This window comes from Silene latifolia, chromosome Y, assembly GCF_048544455.1.
Source record: "Silene latifolia isolate original U9 population chromosome Y, ASM4854445v1, whole genome shotgun sequence".
In the NCBI taxonomy this organism is placed as follows: Eukaryota; Viridiplantae; Streptophyta; class Magnoliopsida; order Caryophyllales; family Caryophyllaceae; genus Silene; species Silene latifolia.
This window is the reverse complement of record NC_133538.1, coordinates 104,563,408-104,575,448: the sequence shown is the minus strand read 5'-3', so window position 1 is coordinate 104,575,448 and position 12,041 is coordinate 104,563,408.

The window sequence follows — 12,041 nt, the reverse complement described above, 5'->3', positions numbered from 1 at the left end:
TTTTTGGTAAGGCTATGTCTCAATTGATTATTTTAGCGAGAGGTCATGTCAATTTATTATCTATCACGTTTTAAGTTAACTAAAGCGGTGAACTACGATAATTATAATTGACACGGTCGATAAACTCGATTAAAAGATGATGCATGTTTTAGTTATAGCGATTTAGCGATGCATGCGACATATAAATAAAATGCAAAGCATAAATTAAATCCTAGTATGGCCTTCCTAAAATAGTAAATCTAATAAACTATTACAAATTCGGAAACCAACTCCATTGGTCCCTTGAACTTCGGTTTTGGCAGACATCTCGAGGTAACATCGTCTTTAATGGATAGGCTTCTTGAGTGGCACCGTCTTCAAGGAACTCCGGAATAAATAAATTACATAACAAATTACATAATTTCCTATTATACATTTGTAATTAAAATAAAATAAATCTTATTAAATTACAAAACGGTGATACGAGATCACAATAAATTACAACCGAATCGATATTCCCATACATTTCGGGTAATACCAATTAAAAACTAAGGCCATACTAAGTAAAATTACATAAAATAAAATTACATAAAATAAAATTATGACAATCATAAATAAAACGCAGCATTATAATATGTATGAACATGCCCAATTTTATGCTAAATCGCCTTTAAGGAGCCAATATCGTATATTAATCGTTTTTACGGATTTGCGTGATTCAACCTTTTAAAATCACAATAAATTACATAAAATCATATTTATGTATTAGTTAATTACCCTAACCATCTAAGGACTCAAAATTAGTCTCCACTAACATTTGACAATAATTAACTTATATTTCTTAATATTGTTCATAAAAGGACTTAAAATTACAATAAAAGCCATAAACTTCAAATAAATCATAAAAATTTCAAATAAATTCAAAATTCAAAATTTAAACTCATGAACATTCTGGAAAAATACCATGACACTCATAATGTTGAAAAACTTAGGTTAAAAATTTCGAAATTCATCGAGGAAAAACAATGTTGCGGTTTATCGGATTTATCAAATAACAACCATAAAAATATGAGAAAACTTATATTTATTAACTTTTCACTTTTAGATCTGAAATATATGATAAAATTCAATATGTGACGTTTTTTTCTTAGTCATGAAGTATGTTTTAGCAAATTATATTAATTAAAGTCACTATTTATGTTATTTTTCATCAAAAATTCATAAATCATGCATAAAGACTTCATTATAGCCTATTATTTTACACACATCTTTTAAAATTTCATGTGACAGCATACTAAATTTATATGACCAGATTCAAAATATTTCTCATATTAACCTATTTGGTCATTTAAATTCGATTTTATCATGAAAAATCCATATTTCGAGCATAAGAACTCATAAAATTATGAAAATTTACAGGTCATCTAAATATAATATATGTGAAAATATATCCAAAAACCACTGGAAAAAAAGAAGTTTAGCTAATTTTAGTCCGAAAATGACATTTTTATCACAAAATCACATTTTAATGCCATTATTAAATAAAATGAACAATAAAAATCCATAAATTAACCAAAATATCCTAAATATATTTTAGGACCAGAAAATTTAACATGCATAATTGATTTCGTGATATATCAGAATAAACACAAATTTATAAGTTTTATATGTTAATCGTATAACTCGGAAAAACTATAACCGATTTGCATGCAAACAATCTAAGGCTCTGATACCACTTGTTAGAAATCTATATCTCATAATAATCGACATATTCTTATATGTTCCATTTAATTTTGTCATAAAATTAGTTAAATCTTATGCATGCAAACATAAGTAAATATAGTGAAGAAATCATCATTCTTACATTGAAAATTTCGGATTATTGGGCACAAGTGAGTTCTCCTACTCACTTGTTCTTGAGCTCTCCTAATATGGATTTACAAAGGATTCAAGTATAGAATCCCTCCCAAGGAATAATACCCAAGATAACCTCTTAATAAAATTAATATTATTGATACTAGAACAATATTAATTTTGAATAAAATTGACCCAAAAATATTGTTTTTGGTCTCTTAATTTTTGGTTTAAGAAAAGGGAGAAGAAGTAATTTATCTCTCTAAAACTCTATATTTTAGATGATGTTTGAATGAATAATACACTAAGATGCATATAGTGTATATTAGACAAATTATAGAGAAAAACCCTTGGCTTTTCTCAATGACAAAACCGGGTAGGGTGGGGTGGTGTTGGCCAATGCATGATCAAGTTGCTCTTCACAAAAACAACTAGGTTTGCATGACTAGCAATTAGGTAAATGATTATGTTTTCCACTTAAATTAATCAACACAATATTTAGCCTAATACACCCCTTATTTCGGTCCATTTAAGATAAAATGGATTCCATTTTATCTTTGTCAATTTGTCAATTTGTCACATGTCACAAGTCATGTAAAATTGTTATGCATTTTTAACATATTAAAAATCAATGCATTAATAAAAATACGTCATGTACAAAATCGACTTTAGTAATTCATAATTACTTGTACCAAAATAACTTACCAATTATAAATCACAACATCTTGTATTTATAATGAATTATTCATTCTAATGCAATTGTTTCCTTAAATAATAATTTCATCTAAGTAATAATACAATTCGATCACTTAGACCGTATCTCATTTAATCAAATTATAATGAGATACATAAATATTACTTCCAAAATTGTCCGTCAATTTTAAGTAATTTAATTAACCCGTATCGTCATACGATCAATTAAAAAATCAATTAAGAGTGTTACCCTTTAGGTATGACCTAAGGGGATCAACTGATCACCACCGTCGCACGACAGTAATGTCAAAATCTAGTCAGCCAATCATTACCGATATGTGTGGACCAGTTGACAGTAAAATATTACTTCCCACATGTATTCTTAAAATGAGATTTAAACATGTGATCATCATGATCGACAGTTGTGATCGCATTATTGTCGGAGGACACATATTCCAACAGAGTCGACACCGTCCGATCCCAGAGGGTTGGCCACACCCTTCCTTTTACCGGTACCCAGCTGAGGGTTACCCGGAGCCTGCTGAGGAGGAGGAGGAGGACGAGGACCCTGAGGTGGCAGTGGAGAGAGCTCGAGCTGAGCAGCGGAGGAGGAGAGAGGAGGAGGAGGATCCGGAGTTCATGGTGGAGGACGTCCGTGACGACGAGGCTGATGAGTAGCTAATGGTCTACTCACTTCCCCAGTTTTCTGGCAGGTTTGAGGAAGTTCGTATTTTGTATGTACATCTTACTCTTTTATTTTTGTCTCCTTTTTTTGTTTTTATTCTTTATTGGTTGTATATTCCCGTTCCCCTGTATATATCTGCTGGTGTATGCTGGAGGACAACGAGGGCGTTGTCCGTTTTGGTTTGGGGAGGGTATTGCATCCTTTTGAGTCTGCATTTGTATTTGTTTTGCATTCACGTTTATTTATTTCAGCTTGCATTGTTTATTTATTTCATTAAAAAAATTCAAAAATCAAAAAAATTAGAAAATTTCAAAAATTCAAAAATATTCACGTTTATTTTTGCATATAGGTTGAGTCGGAACGGTAATTTCCGTGATGAAACTCTGCACTATAACTTGTCATTTTACTTGAGCCTTGCACTTCTGTTGATACTTATTAGCTTTGTCATACGCATAGTCTACGAGTTTCTGTTCAATTATAGCTGACTGTTTAGACTTGACCTGATAAATTGGCAAACTACTCCATAATTTCTGAGTTTTAGAGCCCATAACTGGTGACATTCATGACCAGTTAATTAGGAATTGAGAGTAGTACTCCTTGTATAGCATGTTCATCATTTTTGCACTTTTATGACATTCAATTTCTTGTCAAATGCACACATTCGGGTTTGTGGTTGGTGTCACATGCAGGGAGGTGCTTGCAAATTTTCCCCCTTTCCTTATATTTTTCACCCATTTAGCTCCACATAAGCCAAAACTTGCCTTTTTGACCCATTAGCTACATCCCAAACTGAGCCTGCCTAGTCAAGCTAGTTTAGTATGTCTTTTGTGGTATGATTTTCCGTCTGCAGTTTGGCCCGTATTTATTTGTATGGAGTTGGTGTAAATAGAGGAGGGAGAAAAAGAAAAAAAAGAATTGAAAAAGAAAAAAAAAAGAGTGGAAAACGTGAAGAAGAAAGAAAGAAAAAAAAATGAAAAAAAATGAAAAGAAAAACTGATTCCCGTGAAAGAAGAAGAAGAAAGAAAGAAAAAAAGGTTTGATTTGTTTGATTTGATTCATTTAGACGGTGTTAAAAAGGAAAGTTTGTGACCGTCTAACTCCTCCATTCTTATCCCATATTTTTGAGGAGATTGTGTTTGAGTTTAGTAAGCTGTGTGCCAAATGAAGGGCAGTTGTATTCTATTTTTCACTCAGTTGAGATTCGGATGGTTTATTATGGTCCTGTTAGGAACTAGCTTGACGCTTTTACCTCCACATTACCATAACTTGTTTTGCCTTTTCTCACGTGAGCCTCACTATTCCCATATTATTTGTAAGCCCTCGGCTGTGACAGATATTATTGGTTGAAGTGTGTGCATTAGTACTTGAATTGTCTTTCATTTTTGTTGCATGCATGCTATGTAGGTCGCAGTTAGGTGAGTGACTGTCTTTCCTTCTCTCTTTCACATATAACATTCACCCTTTGCTTCATGAGAGAAGAGTGACCACGAGAGAGTCCGATTTTGTTGGTCTTGCAAGGTCGATAGGTTGGCTATATTTCTGAACAGCTTATAACTCGTTTGCATATTGACTGTTTAGCTATAACTGTTAGTTTTTGTTACATTAAATTGGTTCAAGTAGACAAGTTAAGCTAGCTCTGAGTTTTCATTTCCGTTCCATTAGTTGCATTTTAGTTTACTCGAGGACGAGTAAAGGTTCGTTTTGGGGAGATTTGATACGTGCATATTGTATAGTCTTTTTAGCCTATTTTAGCACGTATTTCCATGCATTTTTGAAGTGTTTATATAGTATTATGCCTCGAATTGGCTACTTTGGTTCTTTTTGTCCGTTTTGTAGAAATGAACGCGAAAGTAGTGGAATCGTACCACTTTTCGTCCTTTTTGCATGCATTTAGAGGAGACTGGATTTTTCAGAGTGAGATACTGCATTGGAAAGCGTGAAGGCACGGTTTATGAGGCAGTCGGGTATGACATTTGGCTGATTTGAAGGAAGAAGGCTCGATCGAGTGGTTTTTATGGCCTCAGTTGATCGATCGAGCAGTTATTTACTCGATCCAGAAGTGCTGAAAAGAGAGGTTACTCGATCGAGTAACTATTCTACTCGATCGAGTAGATTTTCTGGTGTTTTGCTCGATCGAGTGGATTTATTCTACTCGATCGAATGGTTTCTGCTGGCGTGGGCTTTAATTAGCCTGTAAGCTTGTTTTAGCTTTTGGACTTAGTTTATTTTCTATTTTAGCATTACGTTACTAGGTCATTAGCGATCTATCTTTTATCATCGACACTTTTACTCAGTTTTCATCTATCATTTTCATTCTTCACTGTAACTTTGTCTTCGGGGTTAATTCGCTTGGATTTTGTCGTTCTTTACGCCGGATTCGCACGATTGTAATCTCTTTCTCCTTTCTTAATAATAATCTGTATTTCGATTGCTTTAATTACTTATTTTGCTTCATTTATTTTCTGCCCTAATTCTCTTTTATGCACTTTATTTATTATTTCATTATGTTTATTGTTAGTTCATCATTTGTGGTTAGTTTTGATAATATTAATAGCGATATGAGTAGCTAAATCTTAGTCAAGCTATTTTATTTGTTAATTGTGGGTATGTGTTGATCGTCAGTTTGGTATTTGCATTTTGAGAATGAGAAGAGGGTTGAACAGAGAAGGGAGAAAAGAAAAAAAAACAAAAAAAAAAAAGAAATGAAAAAAAAAAAGAAATCAAATCGAAAAAAAAAACGGCTAAAACAAAAAAAAGAAGGAAATTGTGTCGGTCTTACTCCCGTGTTGGTCTTTATATATTATGGGGAGTCTTGTTTTAATGATGTGAGTGAGTTTATGCCATATTGGCATCGTTTCTATCTTTTATGTTAGGTTTATAAAGTGGAATAAGCTTATTATTTGGTTACGGTTGTTCTAGCTTGGCTTTACCTCCACTTATCCAAATCTGTTTTGCCACTATTTATCCAATTCCCTCACCTCACATTATATGTAAGTCCTCGGCATGTGTCTTGGTCCTGTTTGGTTGGAATGCATATGTACGGTAGGTAGAGATCAGTTTCATGTTAGATTGCATGCATGTTCTTATAGCTCGCAGTTAGGTGAGTGGCTTATTTTCTTTCTATCTTACAATATACTTACCTTGTACTTTAAATGAGTGATGAGAGATCTGTGAGAGTCCGATATATACAAGTCTTGCAAGGTCGACGGTTCAGTAGCTTTATCATTGGTTTAACTCGTTTGCATTTAATTTCGTACTTTGGTTTTGTCTAGATTCCATTAAATTGGGTTGGACGTACCAAAAGCATAGTCTTTGAGTTTGTATGCCATTCCATTAGTCCCCTTTTATGTCTTGTGTCTATTGCTTGCTTGGGGACACTAGTACAAAATTGTTAATAAGCGGCGTCAATAAAGGGCTTAATTGAGGCGTTTTACAAGTAGCAGCAAATGAGGCGGCAGCAAATAGGAATATCATTTGTGCCGTATTAAAAAAACGCCTCATATGTTGTTTATTTGCTGCGTTTTTTGAAAAAAAACGCCTCACTTATGGTCTAATTTTTTGCTGCGTTTTATGGAGTAAACGCCTCATATGGTGATTGTTTTGCTGTGTTTTTTCTGTGAGTACGCCGCAAATGAGGTCTATTTATTATTATTTTTTTTTAAAAAAATATTTTAGCTTAAATTTATTTGTACCGTGAATATTACCTGCAATAAATAAAAATCAACATTATTCCATAGACCATCCAAAAGAAACTTCTCATTAATCACCAAATTTGATCACACCAAAAGGTTGATATCTTGTACATTCCCTCATCTTTTGTCATCAAAACATAATACATCGAAAATAGAAGCATATAAATAGGTCAAAGTTTCAGAAATAAACAAAGGACACAATTATTCAGCTAATACAATGACTAGTGAAGTACGACGCCTATTTATCTCGTATTTGGTTGATCTCGCATTCAGCGTAGACGACATCTTCCTTTGTTGAGCTCCAAACCTATGAATAACAGACCAAGGGAGTACATGATATTAGTTGATTTGCATTGCAATGTGAAAAACCGGACACACCTTACCAAAGATGATTTGGAAAACTGTCTATATGATCAGGCATATTGTATTTTATACATTCCACATTCAAAAAAACTGAACCCAATAGAGGCAAACCTTTGCCTTCATATAATCTATTTGATTGCGTTTCTTGGTCAGTTTACACACGGAAAAAAATTAACCACACCGAGCACTTAACAAGCTCAAAAGGTTGGGTAGGAAAGTACACACTTTTTATTCAATTTGTCAACTTGGTTATTTGCTTAAGAACACATGCTAAATAAAATTAAATCATGACAAAACAAAAGTGAAGTAATTTCTTACTTGCGCATTCTACAGTTTCCCTGTCAATCATATTTATAAGGTTATCGGAACAAACAACATCAAAAGAAGAGGCATAAGACTACTAGGTATCACAAACTGCAGAATCACAGATTTTAACAACAATCACCATTTCTTTTGTAACTATATCCCACGTTTCATAGTATTTAAGATCAATATCAACAAGTTTGAGAACATTATTTTTGAAGTATAAAAAAGATCGAGAACCTAATTTGTAGGCGCGATTGTTATTTGAGGCTTACTAACTAGGCATAAGGGAGGCAGAAGAAGAGCACCAACTGACTTATCCTGATCAATTATTTCCAGGCAATTAAATCAACAACAACAACAAAATGATAAACATGATACAATGCAGCATATTGAAACAAACAAAACCATAAGAATCAGAATACTACTAGGCATTACAAACACCAGAAACAATTAATATCAATATCAACAAGATTGAGATGCCCCTCTATTCCCGTATGAATCATCATCAGGGTATTACAACTACCATTAGGTGTATTCACTCTTAAACTTAAAAATAAAACAGTCATTTGCCTTGACACAGTCCTACCTTCTCCAAGTCTTCTACGGTTGTGCAACTCTTGACAATATCGTACATGAAGCGCAACACAAATAAACCACACTCGACCTCCCCACTTTGTTGAGGGAACTACAAGCAAGTCATTTTAGAATATAATTAGATAATTGTCGATTAAATAAGAGCTAATATAAAATTTGCATAATGTACATGAAAAATCAATCTCACCTTCATGGATTTCCGTAATGGTTCTCTCTTATTATTCTTCAGTTTACCACCAGACCTTTTGTACCGTTTTAGAGCGCTACATAAATATGATGGTGGTTAGAATCTAGAGTATATGTATGTCAAATGCTGGCCAAAAACTTAAACATAAACTATAACTTACCTAAGGACTACTATTTTCATATACAACTTTCCTCCTTCTTTGAGACTGATTGAGTCAAACTCATATATGGTGTAGGTTTGTGGAGATATGACAAGTAGCAACCAATGCTTACTACATAGAAAATTAAAATTAGTGTTAGATAGGAGAATTCAAGAATAAGATTATGTTAATCAACAAATTAAATTACTAAGTTACCTATCGAAAATCGGGGCTAAAATGAACTTATCATCATTGATATCTGCCTTTTGAAATGCCGAAGTAACATATGCAATTGCATTCTGTGCATTCATAATCAATTTTGTATCTGAAGTAGCGTCAGGGCACAACCAACCATGACAAGGTCGGGTATCAGATTTCATTAAATCATCTCGAACTGCCCTACATGTACATCAAACTAATGAAAATAAGTATTTGTTTAGTATATATAATCTATCAGATATAGCTAAAGTTATAGTGAGATAATTAACAAGACTTTATGAAGATATGGATAATTGATATACTATGCACACTCCTCTTGAGGAACTCCTTTAGGTCATCCTTGTACACTTCTGTTTTCCCATCCTCTTCAAAATAAAATAAATCAGCATCAAAGTAAATGTCAAAGGACTCTCCATCACCCATTGTACCGATAAGAGAATTTAACCACTGGCAATCCGAACTTAAGGACTCCACCATGAGCTCCTTGGCAGGTCTTTTAGTTGGTATAACCGACAATCTTGAAAGGTGAGAGGTGCTACCCAGTACCTCAAGTCCTTTCCTCATCACATTCTGGTCACCCTAATAACGAAATACCATGAAATCAACCGATAAATGATATATTGCCTAATTGTGAAACTTTCTAGTCAATTGTCATACCTCTTCTTCAAGCCTCACAAAAGAAACTGGACACTATACAAAACTTCCAACTGCGTCACTTAATACGTGAAGATCATACACTTGCACAGGAACTGGAAGTGAAAGACTCTGAAACTCTTTATGAACAATGGACACTTTCACCCTCACATGATCGAGCACAATTGAACCTTCTTCGCCCTCTTCTACAGGAAATGTCTTGCCACGGGCAACCTCATATGACACACCACTATGAGGATCTGAAAGAAAAAGGCGGCAAGGAGTATCATTTTGCATATATCACATGTTTTTCCTTCAAGTTTTAGCTACAAGCAGTAATTAGTGCAAATTGCTAACAAAAATGAATAATAGTTACCGTGACTATCAGTGGCAAAGATGGCTCTAACTGATTACCTTCAGCATTGTTAGGACATATCTCATTCTCAACCGCATTAGGTAACTTCAAACCCATTTGTTGTAAAAAGGACAATACATTGCTCTTAAGCTCTGATTTCAACACATCTCTAAACTCCTCCCTAAGTTCATTTTCTATGGCCTCTCGTTCTTCCGACAATGTTCCACTTTTACTTGAACCGCCAATTTTAACAGTTGGAGCCCCAAATTCTTCTCTCACACTGATATTAACTCCACCAAAACCTTTTGCACGACTGGAATGATCTAGCTTCTCACCAAGCGCATAAAATAAACAATCTTTCTCTCTCTCTGCAACAAACTTTCCTTCAGCTTCCTTCTTTCTTTACTCACGCTAATATTCAATTCAAATACAAATGTGAGCACAAAGATTTTGCTAAAGATGAATGTAAAAGGCATTGCAGTAGCAATGAGAAGTACCAGCCTATAATCTGATTTCAATCCAGTTGTTCCAGTTAACAAACATTTCAATTTCTTTAAAAAAGAAAAGCAAGAAACCAGTTAACAAAAATAAGATAGCAGTAACTTACAACTTCGTTAGCTACTTCCTTAGTTTTAGGATTGTTTATCACATATTTGCCAGTTTGCTTATCTTTTACATGCATTGCACAATACCAGTCATCGACTCGATTAACCTCAATTGTTACAGTTCCGACAGATGACACATCTCCAGTACCACTTCCTGTTCCAGTAGTGACTCCAGTGGATGCTGAAGTAGAAGTGCTATGTGGATAAAGCCATCCTTGATCCAAATAGCTCGAGCAGTATTGAAGTCATATTTCCCCATGTGATGGTAATGGTTTTTTTTGGCACTCTCAATTGCTTTTTCACGTTTTCTCTAGTCAAAATAAAAGATAAAATAAGCACCATTAGCTTATGCACAAAATAAAGACTGAGCCACACTGTTATTAGCTTTTGGCCGGCCGCCTGCTGCATGTGTGCAGAAGTTTTTTCCCAAATCACATAGAAGCGAATACTTTTTTAAGTTTTCTCTAAGCAGGAAATCGTTTAACTGACCTTGGCTGGACTAAAAGTTTTGATTTGCTGAAAAAATTTCCAATCTTCTATTTTAATATGACTCCAAATATCTGGGGGCTCCTTTCCATCCTCTTCTTTGGTTCTTTGCCTCGTCTTAGTGATCCATCCGCTTACCAATTTAGCTTTAAAATCCCTATAAACCTTATGGCAACGCCAGCCAAGAACTTCTTCCTCAATTTCTTGTCATCAGGAATATGGAATATCTAGAAATCACAAGATATTTAAAGTTAGTTGTGTCATTTTTTTAAAATGTAGATGTAAAAGATATAGTTACAAATTAGTTAATAGCTATCTGAAATTAGTTTACCATTCTGTCTTCCCACATTAACTTCCTCTTTCTCACACTCACATCTTTCCAATTCCAATTAATGTTGAACTTTCGCATGCAAAACCCCAATTGCTGGCCATATTTACGCCGCCATATACCTCGTGGGCGACCAAGAGCATCAAACTCAAGCTTCATAGGCCCTGGAGCTCTTATCCCTTTTGTCGCACCTCTTCCCTTTCGCGAGCACTTCCTTTTTTGTAAAACGGTACGTACAGTTATAGAGGTGGATGGATTTGTAGCCTCCTCCATATCTACCTCCTGACATATAGGGGTTGCATCTGCTAAACGTTCATATTCATCAAACTTGCGCTGCTCTTCTTCCTCTAGCCTACGGGCCTCTATAGCCTCCATCTCATCAGCAATATCATCTTCATCACCCCTGTCCTCCTCAAGGTCATTGTCATATGGCGCATCATCGTCATATGACGCATCATCGCCAAAAGACTCATCATCAGTGCCATCATCATTGTAATCATCATCATCCTCGAGAATCTTATAACTATCCTCATTATCCATGAAGTATACCTGAAATATAGTCATCCATATAAATAAAGTAAGAAAATAGATTTACACTTAAAAATGTCAAAAATAAAATCATCATATTTACATTAGCATCAAATTTACATTTAGTCTCTGAAAATGAAAGTTGAAAATGAAAGCATCAGATTTAACACTAAACTGATATCCACTAGCTTCAACTATTTATTACCATAATCAACATAAAGGATTGTGCACAGTAATCCCTTCTCTGTGGTCAGAACGTAGGTAGGCCGTGTCAATATGTGTACCATCGCTCACATTGTTTATCGGATTTACAAAAGGTGGTATATCTTGGAACTCATCATACTCATTTTCATCAAGGACGTCCCAAACGCCCAGAATTCTTCTCATTCCATGGA